Source organism: Myotis daubentonii, chromosome 2 (genome assembly GCF_963259705.1).
Source record: "Myotis daubentonii chromosome 2, mMyoDau2.1, whole genome shotgun sequence".
NCBI classification, from domain to species: domain Eukaryota; kingdom Metazoa; phylum Chordata; class Mammalia; order Chiroptera; family Vespertilionidae; genus Myotis; species Myotis daubentonii.
Genome location: NC_081841.1, coordinates 22,895,842 through 22,913,974, shown reverse-complemented (window position 1 = coordinate 22,913,974; position 18,133 = coordinate 22,895,842).

The following is an 18,133-nucleotide window of genomic DNA, read 5'->3' as shown; positions in this document are numbered from 1 at the left end:
ACACTCAGGACATGCTGGTACTGCATTAGCCAATTCACTGTATTTCAAGAGCAATCTGGCATCCTTAGCAATATGCCCTCCCACCCAGGCAGTGCAGCAGCCTCTTCCTCAGCACCCAACCTGCTGTATCCTCTGAAGGGTTGGTAGTTAGGGATCATACCTGAACTAGGGCATCAGCTTCCTGATTTCCAGAGGGTGTCCGTGCCTTATGAGCCGGGATATGAAAAACAGTGAGGAGTACCTCAGGCTCTTGCAGGTGAACCCAAATGTCCCTCCACATCTCCTGACCACACAAGGGCTTACTCATGATCATCCACCCCTGCGCTTCTCACTGTCTAAGCCAGTGGTTCTCAACCTTCCTAATGCCGCGACCCTTTAATACAGTTCCTCATGTTGTGGTGACCCCCAACCATAAAATTATTTTCGTTGCTACTTCATAACTGTAATTTTGCTACTGTTATGAATCGTAATGTAAATATCTGATATGCAGGATGTATTTTCATTGTTACAAGTTGAACATAATTAAAGCATAGTGATTAATCACAAAAATGTAATTATATATGTGTTTTCCGATGGTCGTAGGCGACCCCTGTGAAAGGTCGTTCGACCCCCAAAGGGGTCGCGACCCTCAGGTTGAGAACCGCTGGAATAGAGTCAATCCCTTTAGAACAGCCCAAAATGTGAGTGCAACGTTTAATGCCCAGGGCTCATAAGTGATCGCCAACCAAACAGCCCTGAGTTCAGCCCACTGGCTGCTGTGGTTGATTACTGCTTCCATCCAGATGGTGTCAGTGTTGGGCTGAAGAGTGACTACAGTCCTTGTGGATGGATTGCCCCAAGTACACCCATCTACATACCAGACATCAGTGGGGTTTTTCCTCCTCTCTCTACAGGCTGCAGGAGCTGCCTCAGGAATAGAGGTGAGGACATCTGGAGGGTCTACTGCCGGAAGCCGGTCCATCCTTGCTGCTTGACACAGTCGCTGCAGGATAGAAACATCTGCACAGCATATGTTTCAAGGGACCTGGCGTATATAGCATACTGTTCTTAATATGTTTGCTCCCCTTAGCGCTGTGTGTTTTAACCAAGGTCACCTCTCCGAGAAAGGTTGTTTCCCCAGGTAGGGATTTTTCCCTGAAGTTAGGGAGGGGATGAAACTCCTTAACTAAGTGCCAGGCGGGTAGTTAATCACTTTAACTACAAACAATCATGCTTAAGCTACATAATCTTTACTCCCTGGAATGGAGATAAGAAACACCCTAACCTTTGTAACAGAAATTGACAGGATTAAAATCAACTGGTATAAATACGGATGTAACAAGACAATAAACAGCAGAACCTCTCTGGAGATCCAGACCAGAACTTGGCTGGAGATCCTGGCTGGAGATCCTGGCTAGGCTGCTGATCAACTGAACACTGTCTCCATGTCCTTCCTTCTTCGCCGACTCCGTCTACGCCTTTGGGAACCCCTGGACCTGCTGGGGTTGGACCCCGGCAGTCTACATCTCTACAGGACCTAAGAGCTCTCACATTTTTAGAGACAGTGACTATCAGACAGGGTTCTTCTCCACTGCAAATAGGCATGCCATTTAGTCAAAGTTCCAGGCATGGCAGAGATGGGCCCAATAAAACATATTCCAAACCCATCCCTTGATAGGAAGGGAAGTTCTTATCATGATATGCTGTTCCTCCGTGAGAGGCTCTACCTGGAGGAGCTCTGTGTACACTGCTAGGAGCTGTTGCTCTGTCGGATATTCTTTGGGCTATAACTACCTCATATGAATTGTTAACAAGACTATAAATTGGCAAAATCATTCAAAAAAGAAAAACAGCTAAAAATACACATGCCCTCTAAACCCACCATTCCACTACTCAGTATTTGTCTTTAGAAATATTATTTACACCAGAAAAAATGTACAAGAATGTCACAGCATTGTTAGTAATAACCCTAAGCTAAAAACAATCCAATATCCATCAACAGTAGAATGCATAAGTAGACCATAGCACATTCATAAGATAAGATAGTATGCAGCAATGCAAATAAGCTACAGCTTCCACACAACAAAGATAAATCTGAGGTAAAATGGTGAAAAGAGAAGTGAGACACATCAAAATGCATATCATGCAATACATTAATGTTTTTTAAAATATATTTTATTGATTTTTTTTTTTTTTTACAGAGAGGAAGGGGGAGGGATAGAGAGTTAGAAACATCGATGAGAGAGAAGCATCGCCTCCTGCACATCTCCCACTGGGGATATGCCCACAACCCAGGTACATGCCCTTGACCGGAATCAAACCTGGGACTTTTCAGTCTGCAGGCCAATGCTCCATCCACTGAGCCAAACGGCTAGGACAGTGGTCGGCAAACTCATTAGTCAACAGAGCCAAATATCAACAGTACAATGATTGAAATTCCTTTTGAGAGCCACATTTTTTAAACTTAAACTATGTAGTAGCCTTTGCTAAAAACGTCCTCAATCTGATTGAGGTACGTTCGCTGAGGTCGACCCCTTCCAACTCTCCCATCCACACTCATCTTGTATACTTGTTTCAGATAGACGAGTGTGGATGGGAGAGTTGCAAGGGGTCGACCTCAGCGAACATACCTCAAAACAATGTACCTCCCCCACGCTGCATATCCCTTGGCCCGCCTGCGCTGTGTCTCCCTTCGCCCGCCCGCCCAACCGACACCCCCCACTTCTTCTAACGCCACTTCTTCAAAATAGACTCGTCCAGGCCGAAAACCAACTTCTGCGCATGGGCCACGAAGTTTCAATCGCACTGTATGTGCGCGCCCGCACGTGGTATTTTGTGGAAGAGCCACACTCAAGGGGCCAAAGAGCCGCATGTGGCTCATGAGCCGCGGTTTGCTGACCACTGGGCTAGGGCATTAATATGTGTGTGTGTGTGTTTTAAGTAAAATTGAACTATAGGCATGCTTAATTCAGTGGTGAAGTTATAAAGAAAAGCAAGGAGTTAAAAAACCATAATAGAACAACCTATTGTTTGCCATTGCAAAACGGAGGGGATTGTAATGTAAAAACCACGTAAGGGTTTCTAGTATTTATTTTATAACTGGGATTTTGTACTTCACATTACCCTGCACCTTTTCACCCATCCTCCCACCCCTCTAGCAACCATCAGTTCGTTGTTTTTTTTCTTTTGGTCCTGATTTTTAATTTAATGGCTATGCAGGTTCTGGCTTCTTATTTCTGCTGCTCTAAGGGCCCATTGCTCTGGGTCAGGGTTTTCTGCTCAAAGGCATGGATATGGGGGAGCTCTTCTGCCAGGCACAGATTCACCAGCTGGTGTCGCTGAAGCAGCGGTTTCTCCTCGAACTAGCGACACGCCAGGACTCAGCTGGAGGCCCACGGATTGGGGGTTGTGTCCTCCACTTCCCAGTGCTCTGACTCTGGGTCCTGCTACAGCAAGCATGTCAAACCCACAGCCTGCGGGCCGCATGTAGCCCACAAGGAATATTTTTGCGGCCCAGCCAATATAACAGTATGTAAGAAACGTTTTAATAAAAAGTTCCTAACTCGCTCTAACCGGTTTGGCTCAGTGGATAGAGCGTCGGCCTGTGGACTGGAAGGTCCCAGGTTCGATTCCAGTCAAGGGCATGTGCCTTGGTTGCAGGCACATCCCCAGTGGGGGGTGTGCAAAAGGCAGCTGATCTATCTCTCATCGATGTTCCTAACTCTCTATCCCTCCCCTTCCTCTCTGTAAAAAATTAATAAAATATATTTTTTTAAAAAAGTTCCTAACTTAATTTTTACAATATCTTGTTATACATAATCCTATCTAATAAAAGAGAAAAATGGTAATTGGCGTACGACGATACCCTTTTCATTGGCTAATCAGGGCTATATGCAAATTAACTGCCAACTAAGATTGACAGTTAACTGCCAACTAAGATTGGCAGTTAACTGCCAACAAGATGGCGGTTAATTTGCATATGTAGGCACAATGCAGGGAGGCGAAAGGCAAAGCAGGAAGAAGCCCCCTGCCACTGACAGTGATCGGAAACCCAGGGGGGAGCTAAGAGCTGGGGGGCAGGGCAAAGGCGGCCCTGGGGCCGCCTTTGCCCTGCCCCGCCAGCCATGATCGGAGAATCAGGCACCTTTGCCGCCCTGGCCAGTGATAGCAGGAAGTAGGGGTGGAGCCAGCGATGGGAGCTGGGCATGGTCGAAGCTGGCAGTCCCGGGAGCTAGGGGTCCCTTGCCTGGGCCTAAAGCGGAGCCCACGATCGCGGGGCCGCTGCAGCTGCGGGTCCCTGCTGCCCGGGCCGGACGCCTCAGCCAGAGGCGTTAGGCCTGGGCAGGGGCGGAGCCTGCAACCGCGGGGAGCTGGGGGTCCCCTGCCCAGGCCTGATGCCTCTGCCGGAGGCCTCAGGCCTGGTCAAGGGGCCGATCAGGTGATTGGTGATCGGAGTGTGATGAGGGTCAACTCCTCTGGCCGAGGCATCAGGCCTGGTTGGGGGGCGGAGCCGGGGATTGGGGGGATATGATGGTCCCCTTGCCCAGGCCTGAAGCCTGGGTCAGAGGCGTCAGGCTTGGGCGGGGGGTGGAGCAAGCGATCAGAGGGAGATGGGGGTCCCCTGCCCAGGCATGATTCCTGGGCCAAAGGCCTCAGGCCTGGGCGGGGGCCAGAGCCAGTGATCAGGGGGAGATGGGGGTCCCCTGTCCAAACCTGACACCTCTGGTGGAGGCGTCAGGCCTGGGCAAGGGGCCGATCCTGCGATTGGAGGGTGATGGGGGTCAACGCCTGAGGGCTCCCAGTATGTGAGAGGGGGCAGGCTGGGCTGAGGGACACTCCCCCCCACACACACACCCAGTGCACGAATTTCGTGCACGGGGCCCCTAGTTATTAATAACGAACTACAATGTTCGCTAATGACTGAGTACTAGAAATCGTGTTGCATTCATTTCCCTTAGGCGCCTTACGCACAGGCGCACCATTTCTCTCCACTAATACTAGCAGCAAATATTGTAGCAGCCGATTGCCACATCATTAGTCTTGTACTGACTTGTGTGGTGTGCGCAACAGGAAATATTTCACTTTCAGAGAACAAGAGAAATAGGTTTATTTGCGTTATGCTTATTAGTTTGTGCAGTTATTCAGTGTCTGGTAAGTTAATGTTCAAGAAAAAGTATTAATTTTTATTAAAATGTTCTATTATTTTATGCTAACGATTACACATTTATTTCAGCCCTTTGTATCCAGCATGTCTCTATCAAAATAAATCTACGCTTCTATGAAAATTGAAGCTTGTGTTTTTTTGCAGCCCACATAAACTTAAACCTTGTTTATTTGGCCCGTGTTAGCCCTTGAGTTTGACATGCTTTTCCCAGAAGTACTGGGTGCTGAGGTCCATGGCTGCAGCCTTGGGGGCGGCAGCCCAGCTGGGGCAGAACCCCAGATCCACGCAGGCGCAGTTTGTCCTTTGTATCTCTGCGTGTTTCTGCTTTATTTGCTTCTGTATGTTGTTTTCTTCTTTGGTTCCACCGATAAGTGATATTATGCAATATTTGTCTTTCTCTGACTGACTTATCTCACTTAACATAATGCCTTTGAGGTCCATCCATGTTGTCACAAATGATAAGATTTAGGTTTGTTTGTTTTTTTAAAATGGCTGAATGTGTGTGTGTGTGTGTGTGTGTGTGTGTGTGTGTGCACGCGCGCTCGCCACATTTTCTTTATCCGTTCATTCACCACTGACATTTAAGGTTGTTTCCTTATCTTCGCTATTGTAAATAATGCAATTAACATAGAGGTGCATATATCTTTTTGAGTTTGTGTTTTCAGTTTCTTCAGTTGCATACCTAGAAGTGGACTTGCTGAATGTTATGGTAGTTCTAGTTTTAATTTTTGAGAAACCTCCATACTGTTTTCCATAGTGGCTGCACCAATTTATATTTCCGCCTATTGGGTACAAAGGCTCCTTTCCCCCTACATCTTTGCATTTGTTATCTCTTATCTCTTTTATAATAGCCACTTTAACAAGTGTGTGAGGTAATTGTGATTTTAATTTGCATTTCCCTGGTAATGAATGATGTTGATCATCTTTTCATGTACCTGCTGGCCATCTGTATGTCTTGCAGATTGTTTTTCGGCTATTGAGTTGTATGAATTTTTCATTTATTTTGTATATTAAGCCCTTATTAGATATAGATTTGCAAATATGTTCATCCATTCAGTAGTTTGCTTTTTCATTTTGTTAATGGTTTCCTTTGCTGTGTAGAAGTTTTTAGTGTGGTGTAGTTCCACTTATTTTTTGTTTTTGTTGCCTTTCCCTGTGGTGTAAAAAAAAAAAAAATTATGCCAACACCCTTATCAAGGAGCTTATTGCCCATGTTTTTTTCCAAGAGTTTTATCATTTCAGATCTTACATTCAAGTGTTTAATCCATTTTGAATTAATTTTTATGTATGGTATAAGATAGTGGTCCAGTTTCATTCTTTCACATGTGACTGTCCAGTTTTTCCAACACCATTCATTGAAGCATCAAATGTATATTCTTGGCTCCTTGGTCACAAATGAATTGGCTAACATGTATGGGTTTATTTCTGGGTTATCTATTCTGTTCCATTGATCTCTGTGTCCATTTTTATGTAAATACTATACTGTTTTGACTGCTATAATCTTGAGTTTACATCAACTTAATAGTTTCTTTTTCTGGCAGTATTATATTTTTTCTATGTATATGATATATGCATCCTTGTAGATTTCTCAAATCTAATGTGAAAAATCTTATATAATAAAAGCCTAACATGCTAAGTGTCCAGTCGTCTGATCAACCAATCAAAGTGTAATATGCTAATGATATGCTAAGGCCGCTCAACTGCTCACTATGACATGCACTGACCACCGGTAGACCAGTCGACCAGTCACTATGACATACACTGACCACCAGAGGACAGACGTACTGACCGGTAGTTTAGCTTGCTTCTGGGGTCTGGCCAATCGGGACTGAGCGAGATGGGTCGAACATGCCCTGGAGCCCTCCCACAGTCCCTCCTTGGCTGGCCAACCTCAGGCTCCCCTCCCCAGCCCTGATCATGCACCAGTGGGGTCGCTCAGCCTGGCTTTGCGCCCTCTTGCAATCCAGGACCCCTTAGGGAATGTAGGAGAGCTGGTTTTGGCCCGATCCTGCAGGCTAATCTAGACTAGCCAAATAGATAGATAAAAGTAATCATCATGGCTCATCTCTTGTCAACTTGGCACCTATAGACATCTCCTTAAATCATATTTAATCTTCAAATAAAGAAAATAGCAGTCAGCCCAGCCGGCATGGCTCAGTTTGAGCACCGACCTATGAACCAGGAGATTGCAGTTCTATTCCCCGTCAGGGCATTTGCCTGGGATGTGGGCTGGATCCCCAGAGTGGGGTGTGCCAGGAGGCAGCCGATCAATGATTGTCTCTCACCATTGATGTTTCTATCTCTCTTTCCCTCTCCCTCTCTGAAATCAATAAAAATGTTTTTTTTTTTTAAAGAAAATAGCAAAGTCATGCTTCTGTCTACCTTGTGTACAATAAAAAATGTGCTCTTTTCCAATATGATGATACAAAGTCTTTGTTTTCCTGCATTCCTGGACTTGTAAATCCAGGCTATGGGATTTACAACATCATGTATTGAATGTTGATTTAGAGCATGCACAGTCGCCTGCAGGACAATCCCTCAGCCCTGAAAGGTAGTGCCACCTAGCTGGCTCTGCTAATGGGCCTTCCAAAGGCCATCCCACCATTCTAGCCAACTACTTCAGGATGATGGGAAACATTGTGAGACCGGTGAAATCCATAAGTATGAGCGCATTTGTGACACTTCATTTTCAATAAAGTGAACTCATCAATCAGAATGCTGTGTGAAATACCATGAAGTTAGATTGTGCATTCTGTAAATGCACAGATAGTAACTTTGGCAGAAGCATTCATGCAGGAAAGGCAAATCTGTATCCAGAATAAATGTCTATTCCAATAAGAACAAAGTACTGCCCTGACCAGTTTGGCTCAGTGGATAGAGTGTCGGCCTGCGGACTGAAGGGTCCCGGGTTCGGTTCCGGTCAAGGGCGTGTACCTTGGTTGCAGGCACATCCCCGTGGGGGGTGTACAGGAGGCAGCTGATCGATGTCTCTCTCTCATCGATCTTTCTAACTATCCCTCTCCCTTCCTCTCTGTAAAAAATCAATAAAATATATTTTAAAAAAAAGAACAAAGTACTGCTTCTTCCAAGATGAAAGTGGTCCTAAGAATGAACCTGCCACTACATAGATGGCTAATCACCCCCCTGGGGGAATGGTGCTATGTTGGAGACATACTATTGATATTTGTTGCTAGCAGATGGGGCACATACAAGAATCAACCAATTAATGGATACAGAAATAAGTAGAACAGCAAATCAATGTTTCTCTCTCTTTCAAATTGATAAATAAAAATTTTTAAAAATACATACATACTCCTGGGAGACAGGAACCTCTAGCTCCTTCTTTCTCTAATCCCTTTATAATATTAGAATTCTCCGGCATCCTGAAATGTTTTAAGTACAATATTTAGATGTATTATTATTAGTATTAACAGCTTTATTTCATTCCACTACCAGCAAATTAGAGCAACTATTGTGCTAGAGTTTCTCCTTTTTTCTCACCACAACCACCATCACTTCACCTTACTCAACTCCCACAACCACCTACTTTTCTAAGTTCCTCTTCCTCATTTTCTAACACCTACTGAGAAACTGAGAAGCCTGTTCACCTCTAGACCGATAATATCACATCTTTCCAGAGCAACGCTAAATGTTGGCTCAGCTTTGGTAGACTTTTCCAGATGTCTTCCCCTTTCCTGGGGGCTAGATCTAAGAATAGGAAAAGAAATCCTTTCTGACATGGGGTCAAAGATGCCTGGAGGGTAGGGTTGGAAAGGGGAGTGAATCCCTGCTTTCGGTAGTGTTGCTCAGGGTCGACTGAGAATTCAGTTTGATGGTTCCACCTTTCAGACCTCTCCACTAGGAGAACTTAGCATTTGGTACACATAATTTACTCCTTAAATATTATAAACCTTTAGTTAGAGTAAGACCTGACAACTCTAAAACTGAACCACAAGGAAAAAAATGTCTGGTTTTGAGAGTTCTTGTAATTCTCCAATATTGTGAATATCAGTGTTTTGACCACTGAAGCTGTATTTTCCCTATTGCCTAGCACTGTATTCCAGAGCAGTGCTTCTTAAAATTTAGGATGCACAAGAATTAGAGATTTTTTTAATTTTTTTTTTGAGAATACGTTTATTACAGCTGGAGACAGTGAAACAAGAAAGGGCTTAGCAAAGAAGAAGCGACAAGACAGAGCGTAGGCAGGGCTGCTTTGGCTCACTAGAAAGTCAGAGAAGAAGAGAAGACAGGCTCAGGGGGTTAGCCCAGGATGAGCTGCCACTGCCCATTGCTCCCGTGGTTGCAAATGTCTCAGGGAGACCTTAGAGTTTATGATATGCATGCCTGAGAGAAGAGGAGGGGGAGAGAGAGTGAAAGGAAGAGATAGAGAAACATCAATCGGCTGCCTCTTTGCACATATCCCACCCAGGGCTGGGGATGGAACTCAAAACCTAGGTATGAGCCTTGGCTGGAAATCAAACCCAAGACCTTTCGGTGCATGGCACAACGCTCCAACCAACTGAGCCTCACCAGCCAGGGCATGTTCAGCTTTTAGCTTATCCAAGACCCAGGCATACTTGAAGGAGCCCCTTCCCTATCTCAGCAGCCTCCTTCTCAAATTTTTTGTCAATCCCACCACATTTGTAGATCAGATGGCCAGTAGTGGTAGATGAAGGCCAGTATGTGTCCAAGACGATGATGTTAGTATGAGTCTTTTCCTTTCTCATTTTGGGTTTGATTTAGTGGTCGTTTTTACAACACTTGTGTTCTGGCAGCAAAACTATTGCAAAAAAAACAAGCATTAGTGAATCTTAAAAGATAAGACTCCTGGGTCCCACTCCCAACTGAAAGAGCTAGAACAAGCCCTGGCCAGGTAGCTCAGTTGGTTAGAATGTCATCCCTATATGCCAAAGTTGTGAGTTTGATCTCCTGTCAGGGCACATATAAGAATCAACCAATGAATGCATAAATAAGTGGAACAACAGATCATTCTCTCTCTCTCTCTCTCTCTCTCTCTCTCTCATTTTGGCCAATAGGTTGAGACTAGATTACAGGAAGGCAAGGGTGCAAAGAAGGAGAGCAGTTGGAAGGCTATTGGAACAATTTAAGCAGTATATGGCACTTTGGATAGTGTAGTAGTCTTCTAGATAGTTAGTAAGGGATTAAGTACAGCTTGTGTTAGAACTTGCCAATGTGAGTTTACTCTTTTGCCAGAGGACCCAGGTAATTTCAAGCCCCAGCTCTTCTGTAATTCAGGCAGTAACAAAAATCAGTACATTTCTTTAAAAGATAAAAAAACAGCCCTAGCCAGTTTTGCTCAGTGGATAGAGCGTCGGCCTATGAACTGAAAGGTCCCAGGTTCGATTCCGGTCAAGGGCACATGCCCAGGTTGTAGGCTCGATCCCCAGAGGCAGCAGGTCCATGATTGTTTCTCATCATGGATGTTTCTATCTCTCTCTCCCTTTTCCTTCCTCTCTGAAATCAATAAAAATATATACTTTAAAAATAAATAAATAAAAGATAAACAAACAAACAAATAAATAAATAAATTGCCCAGCCAGCATGGCTCAGTGGCTGAGCATCAACTTATGAACCAGGAGGTCATGGTTTGATTCCTGGTAAGGGCACACACCCTGGTTACAGGCTCAATACCCAGTAGGGGGCATGCAGACATTGGCTGATCAATGATTCTCATTGATGTTTCTCTCCTTCCTCCCTTCCTCTCTGAAATCAATAAAAATATATTAAATAAAAAAGAAACATCTGAATTCTAGATATGTTTTGATGGCCTAGTAAACAAAGTTGGTTTTATGGTTTTGGCCTGACCAACTAAACAGATGGAATTGTCATACACTGATGGAGAAGGCTATAGGAAGAACTTGTGTAGGGGAGGAATATTGGAAGTTTGGTTTGGAAATATTAATTTTGTGCTGCTTATTAGAAATTCAAGTGAAGATGTTAAGTTGAGGAGGAAACTGGTCTTGCAAGGCGTGTCAGGCCATAAAAACTGTGAACAATGCACCGCCCTGGCCCCAGGACAGATGGTCAGATATGGCCTGGGGACCCCCAACACCTGGGGGCCTTCCTGTAAGCCCACAAAAGGGGGCGGAACCATATCTGCAAGACAAGACCCCAGAAGGTTATAATAAGTGAAGCCTTCTGCGTGTCATTTCACTCTGATTTGGAAATTATCCCCGGAGTCCTCTAGTGTTAATAAACGGTGTCCCTCCCTTTCTCTAGGAAGCGTGCTTGGCATTTCTTTGGTCTTCTGCAACAATTAAACATCACAAAATGCCTAGATATTATCCTACTGAAGAGGTACCTCTAAAGCTGTTGAGCCAAGAAGCACTTCAGTCAGCATGTGAGAAAACCTCGGGCCAGTATCACTCCCGGGACCATGCTGATCATCCTCACTGGGCTCCACAGAGGCTACAGGGTGGTTTTTCTGAGGCAGCTGAGCAGTGGCCAGCTACTTGTCACTAGTCTTCTGTCTCTTAGTTGAGTTCCTCTGCGTGGAACACACCAGAAATTTGCCATTGTCACCTCCACCGAAATTGGTATCAGTGGTGTTAAAGTCCCCAAACATCTCACTGATGCTTACTTCAGGAAGAAGTTGCGTCCTAGCTGGTTTTGCTCAGTGGTAAAAGCATTGGCCCACAGAGTGAAGGGTCTTGGGTTCAATTTCAGTCAAGGGCACATATAGGGAATTTAATGAACAAACTGAACTATCAAGTGAAATAGAGACAGATTTATAGGTAGAGAGCAGGCAGACAGCTTTGGAGTGGGGGGGGGGGGGAAGGGAGGGGTTGAGCAAAAAAAAAAAAGAGAAAGAGAGAGAGAACTCATGGACATGGACAACAGTGTGGTGGAGTGGGGGGCTGTGTGGAAGAGGGCATAGAAGAGATAAATTGTGATGAAGAAAATTAAATTAAAAAATATTACTCATATATTTGTTTACAGATGAGGAAACTGAGTCACAGAATTAGGTTGGTGTAAATGCAGATACCAAGTGGGCAGATAGGGCTAGAGTATAGGTGCTACACTCTTAAACTGAAGATACATATTTGGAAATAGCCTAGAGGTATGGAGATGCTAGTTAAAAACAAGGGTGAAGCCCTAGCTAGTTTGGCTCAGTGGTCAGAGTGTCAGCCTGCAGACTGAAGGGTCCCAGGTTTGATTCTGGTCAAGGGCACATGCCCAGGTTGCTAGATCCTCAGTAGGGGCCATGTGGGAGGCAGCCTATCAATGATTCTCTCTCATCATTGATGTTTCTGTCTCTCTCTCCCTCTCCCTTCCTATCTGAAATTAATAAAATATTAATAAAATAAAATAAAAACAAGGGCAAAGCAAGAGGACAGAGAACAGAACAGGTCTGATGACAGAATCCGGGGAATACCACTGTTCACGATTACCAGACGAAGAAAAACCCTTAAACATCTGCAAGGTCAAAATCGGAGAGACATTCACAGGCCAAGGAACAAAAGATTGTGTGTTTTTTAAAAGGATATAGAGCAGTGGTTCTCAACCTTCCTAATGCCCCAGCCCTTTAATACAGTTCCTCATGTTGTGGTGACCCCCAATTTCATTGTTACAAATTGAACATAATTAAAGCATAGTGATTAATCACAAAACAATATGTAATTATATATGTGTTTTCCTATGGTCTTAGGCGACCACTGTGAAAAGGTCGTTTGACCCCCAAAGGGGTCGCAACCCACAGTTGAGAACCACTGATATCAAGCAATATAAATACAGCATTCTGACATGGAGAGAAATCCATATAAAAGTATAGCTAAGACCAGGGGTTCTGGAGTCAGCTCTTCTTAGGTGTGTGTGTTTTTGGGAAATCATGACGCTTGCTCTAACCCTCAGCATCTATAATAGGATAATAGTATCTCACCTTGTTTAATGAGAGTGCATTTATAGTAATTATCACAGTATGGTCACATAGTTGTTATAAATGTTAGTTTAGAGTCAAGTAAAATAATATTTAAGGTTACTGACTTAAACCATTTGCCCAGCCATCGACCTACCTGTGAACCAAGAAGTCAACAGTTCAATTCCTAGTTGCAGGTTTGATACCCAGTGTGGTGTGTAGGAGGCAGCCAATCAATGATTCTCTCTCATCACTGATGTTTCCATCTCTCTCTTCCTCTCTGAAACCAATAAAAAATATATGTTTTTTAAAATGTATAATTTTAACTAGGATCTCCATATCTCTAGGCTATTCACAAATATGTATCTACTAGAGGCCCGGTGCACAAAAATTTGTGCACTCGGCGGGGGAAGGGGGGTCCCTCAGCCTGGCCTGTGCCCTCTCGCAGTCTAGGACCCCTCGGGAGATAACGACCTGCTGGCTTAGGCCTGCTCCCGGGTGGCAGAGGGCAGGCCCAATCCCTAGGTGCAGCCCCTGGTCGGGCTCAGAGCAGGGCCGATTGGGGAGTTGGGGCGCCGCCCCCTGTCACACTCAAGGCAGGGTCGATGGGGAGGTTGTGGAGCAACCCCCTGTCACACACAGAGCAGGGCCCATCAGGGGGGTTGGGGCTCTGTACCCTGTCACGCACAGAGCAGGGCCCATCAGGGGGTTGGGGTGCTGCCCTCTATCACCCACAGAGCAGGGCAGATCAGGGGGTTGGGGTGCCGCCACTCTCACACTCAGGGCAGGGCCGAGGGGGAGGTTATGGCTCTACCCCGTCACACACAGAGCAGGGCCCGTGGGGGGGGGGGGGAGCTCCCCCGTATCAGGCACAGAGCAGGGTGGATAGGGAGGTTGTGGCCCCGCCCCCTGTCACACACAGAGCCACAGGGCGATCAGGGGGTTTGGGTGCTGCCCCCTGTCACGCTGATTCCAGTGCCGGGAGGCCTCACGGCTCCGCTGATCCCGGTTCTGGGAGGCATATTACCCTTTTACTATATAGGGTAGAGGCCTGGTGCACGGGTGGGGCTGGCTGGTTTGCCCTGAAGGGTGTCCTGGATCAGGGTGGGGGTCCCCACTGGGGTGCCTGGCCAGTCTGGGTGAGGGGCTGAGGGCTGTTTTCAGGCTGGGGGTGACTGAACTCCCAAACGCTCCTTTTTTCCTTTTTTTCCTTTTTTTTTTTTTAATTCTGGGCCAGCTTTAGCTTGAGGCTTGGCTCCAGCTCTTAGGCCTCTGGCTGAAAGTAGGTTTCTGGCCTTTGCTTACAATGTTGCCAATCTGCTGGCTGAAGTTGGGCGTATTTGTTACAATGTTTCTTAAACTGCCCGCTCAGAGGCCTGCAGCCGCAGGCGGGGAACGTTGGCGTCCTCCATCACTGAGGCAACCAAGCCTCATGTTAGTTTCAAGCTGCCTGGCTGCCCACCGCCATCTTGGCTGACAGTTAATTTGCATATCTCGCTGATTAGCCAATGAAAAGGGTATCGGTCGTACGCCAATTACCATGTTTCTCTTTTATTAGATAGGATAGTTTAAGAGTTTGCAGCACCTGTACTCTAGACATGTCTGCCCACTTGGTATCTGCATTTACTAGTATACCAACCTCATTCTGCAATTCAGTTTCCTCATCTGTAAAATAAATATGAGTAATAATTTTTTTAATTAAAAAATATACATTTCCAAAAAAAGAATGGAACAATTTATGTTATCTCTAAGAAGATAGGCAGTATCCCTCATCTCAACACCAAGAAAAACAAGTATTTCTTTTAATAAACTAATGAAGGATGAATGTAAGGTGATTTTAAAATTTTAGCTTTATGACCATGGCTTGTTAAGGACAGAAAATGGGTTGCAGTGGATTGAAGATAGAGCAGGTTTTTTAAAAATATATATTTTTATTATTTTCAGAGAGGAAGGAAGAGAGAGAGAGAAACATCAATGATGACAGAGAATCATTTATCAGCTGCCTCCTGCACTCCCTGCACCGGGGATAGAGCCTGAAACAGGGAGTCCAACCGTGACTTCCTGGTTCACAGGTCAACACTCAACCACTGAGCCATGTGGGCCAGGCTAGAGCAGTTTCTTAGTGGAGCTGGGTTATAGTCAACTTGGACTGAAGAGAGAAGGTCACATAACATTGTATGTGTTATTTAAACTTCCCCAGGGAGGGATGGGCTGAAAAAAACCCCAAAACTTCCTGAGCTTTGGTTTCTTTACCTATAAATGATAGTTAATCTCAGAATGTAGCTTAAGGATCATGAGAAATAAAATTTACATTTTTCCATGTAAGAGAGTGCTGTATAAATGTAAAGGTGTTTTGTTTGTTTTTTTAAACCTCACTCAGAGAGAGAGAGAGGAAAGGCGCGGGAAAGGGAACGAGAGAAACATCGATGTGAGAGAGAAACATTGATTGGTTGTCTCCCTCACACACCTTGACCAGAGATTGAAACCACAATTTAGTGATGCGCCCTGATCCGGAACTGAACCGGCAACCCTTTGGTGTATGAGATGATGCTCCTGGCCAGGGCTGTAAAGTTTTCTTATACGATTTTTTCCCCAAGTTGAAACTCACTTTATTTTTCACTGTTCTTTTGGAAGATGCAAGTGGCATCAGGAAAGAGCCATTGACAAAGTTAAGAATGAATCATATTTCTCTAATCCTGATGAAGACTAATGTAGCAGATATTTTTAAAAAATATTTTTTAATTGATTTCATAGAGCAAAGTAGAGGGAGAGAGAAACATCAATGATGAGAGAGAATCACTGATTGGCTGCTTTCTGCATGCCCTCTATTGGGGATCAAGTTCTAGCCCAGGCATGTGCCCTTGACTGGAATTGAATCCAGGACCCTTCAGTCTGCAGGCCGACACTCTATCCACTGAGCAGATTGGCTAGGGCTGTAGCAGATATTTAAACAAGGAATTTTTCTTCATAGAAGCACTCGAAATCCATAACTCTTTAATTGGACATCCATTGGCGACACCCATTCCAGCCTCACAGGTATTCTGACCAACCAGTGAAAATAAATTCCATAGCTGCTCACCAAGCTAAGGAGAGCTACTTTTGTGGCCAAAAGTACTTGCCTCAGTGTTTCGGATAGTACAAGCCTGTGTGGTTGTGTCCAGCTACCTTCCTTCTGCAGAACCCTGGCCCTACTTCAACCTCAAGTTCTGGTCCTCAGTCCTTGTACTTAGTTCTTGTCACCACACACGTCAGAGAGATGGGTCATCAGAACATTGCAACCCTTTTTTCCCCACTTGCACCCTATCGTAAGTGCATTAGTATGACCCATCGCATGCCCCATGCTTCATGCCCTGTGCTTAATTAATTTGCTTGTGGCTTCTCAGTTTGACCTGTGAGGTGTGTGTGTTTGTGTGTGAGAGAGAGAGAGAGAGAGAAAGAGAGAGAGATTTTTTTTGTTCGATAGCTTGTCTGGTAGTGTACATGGAGGTAGTGCTATCTTTAAAGTTATTTTCCAGGTAGTTAACCTTCTAAAATTCTCAAGGGCACTTCCTTCTAGGACCACAGAGTTGGTAACAACCACCCAGATACCAGGAATCCTTTAAGAAGAGACTGACCACCAGCTGCTGCCTCTTTTTAATCAGGTTACACTCACACCTCACCCCGAGGAACCTATTCAAATGCCTACATTTCGGTGTCCTCAGTCAACCAACTTCCTGTCCTGGAAGCTTTTGTCTGCCCCAACTGGCTTCTTTATTTAACAAATTCCCTTTATCTCCCGCTTGAGGCAAAGCTCACTTGGCCCTGGGAGCAGGAAAAGCCCTCCCCCACTTCCCTACCTCTGTCTGGCAGTTGTCTGCCTTTACCTTGGGTTTGCAGTCACAGCCTACTTTTCCCTGTAGACACCAACCTTTTCCCTGTAGACACCAACTTTTCTGAAGAATAGCACGGTTATTCCGAACAGAATTAAACGTGTCCTTTACCAGGAGAATTGGGTGCTTGAAATTCACTAAGCAAACTATATATTCCTCCCACTTCTGAGCTTCGGATCCAAACTATGAAAGTCAGACGCCGCCGCAAGGCAACTCAATCCAGTGTGCTTGTTTTCTTCAAGTACAAACTGAAATGGAAATGCAAGCTGAAAATCAAGACCCAGTGATTTTTAAAAGCTAAAATACAGGGTGGGGCAAAAGTAGGTTTACAATTGTTTGTATGGAAAATAATACAGTGAGTAAGAATACAAGAATAGACTCTGTTTTAAGTACTCACAACTGAAAATCTACTTTTGCCCCACCTTGTATAATAAGGTAGCTAAAATAAGACATTGGAAGTAACCACCTTTTGGGAGGAGACTGGAGAGAGCAAGATTTTGAAGAGAAAAGATGGGAGAGGATGGCAAGTGAATTTAGAATTAATTTTATTTTTACCTTGTGTCCTATTGTACTAGTTCATATTCTGATAAGTCTGTGACCAAAAGAGAGAAGCTGAAAAGTTGTGTACTTCTCCGAATTCATTTTGGCAGCCTCTTCCAGCTTTCATGGTGGCTTACTTCCCCAGATGGTGACTTTGGCTCTAATATCTATTAGCTTAATTCTCCAACAGCAATCTTCTTAGATAGTAACTATAAATGTTTAATTTTTTTTTTTAAAAAAAAGACTAAAACTTGTGTTTTTAATTACTATTACCGCATAGTGCTTTAATAAATTAGCTAGTTAACAGAACAAAGTGCCAATCCAAAAATAGTGTGCAATTTCAAGTATGAATTTCAATTTCTGCCAAAACCGGTTTGGCTCAGTGGATAGAGCGTCGGCCTGCGGACTGAAAGGTCCCGGGTTCGATTCTGGTCAAGGGCATATACCTGGGTTGCGGGCACATCCCCAGTAGGAGATGTGCAGGAGGCAGCTAATCGATGTTTCTCTCTCATCGACATTTCTAACTCTCTATCTCTCTCCCTTCCTCTCTGTAAAAAATCAATAAAATATATTTTAAAAATTTTCTATTACTTATGAAAACATTTTTTTCCATATTTTAAAACATCTGTCTACATGCTTAAAATGACAAAATGTTAGTAGCAACATAATTTTTGGTGGCAAGTAACCAAAACAGAAACAACTTAA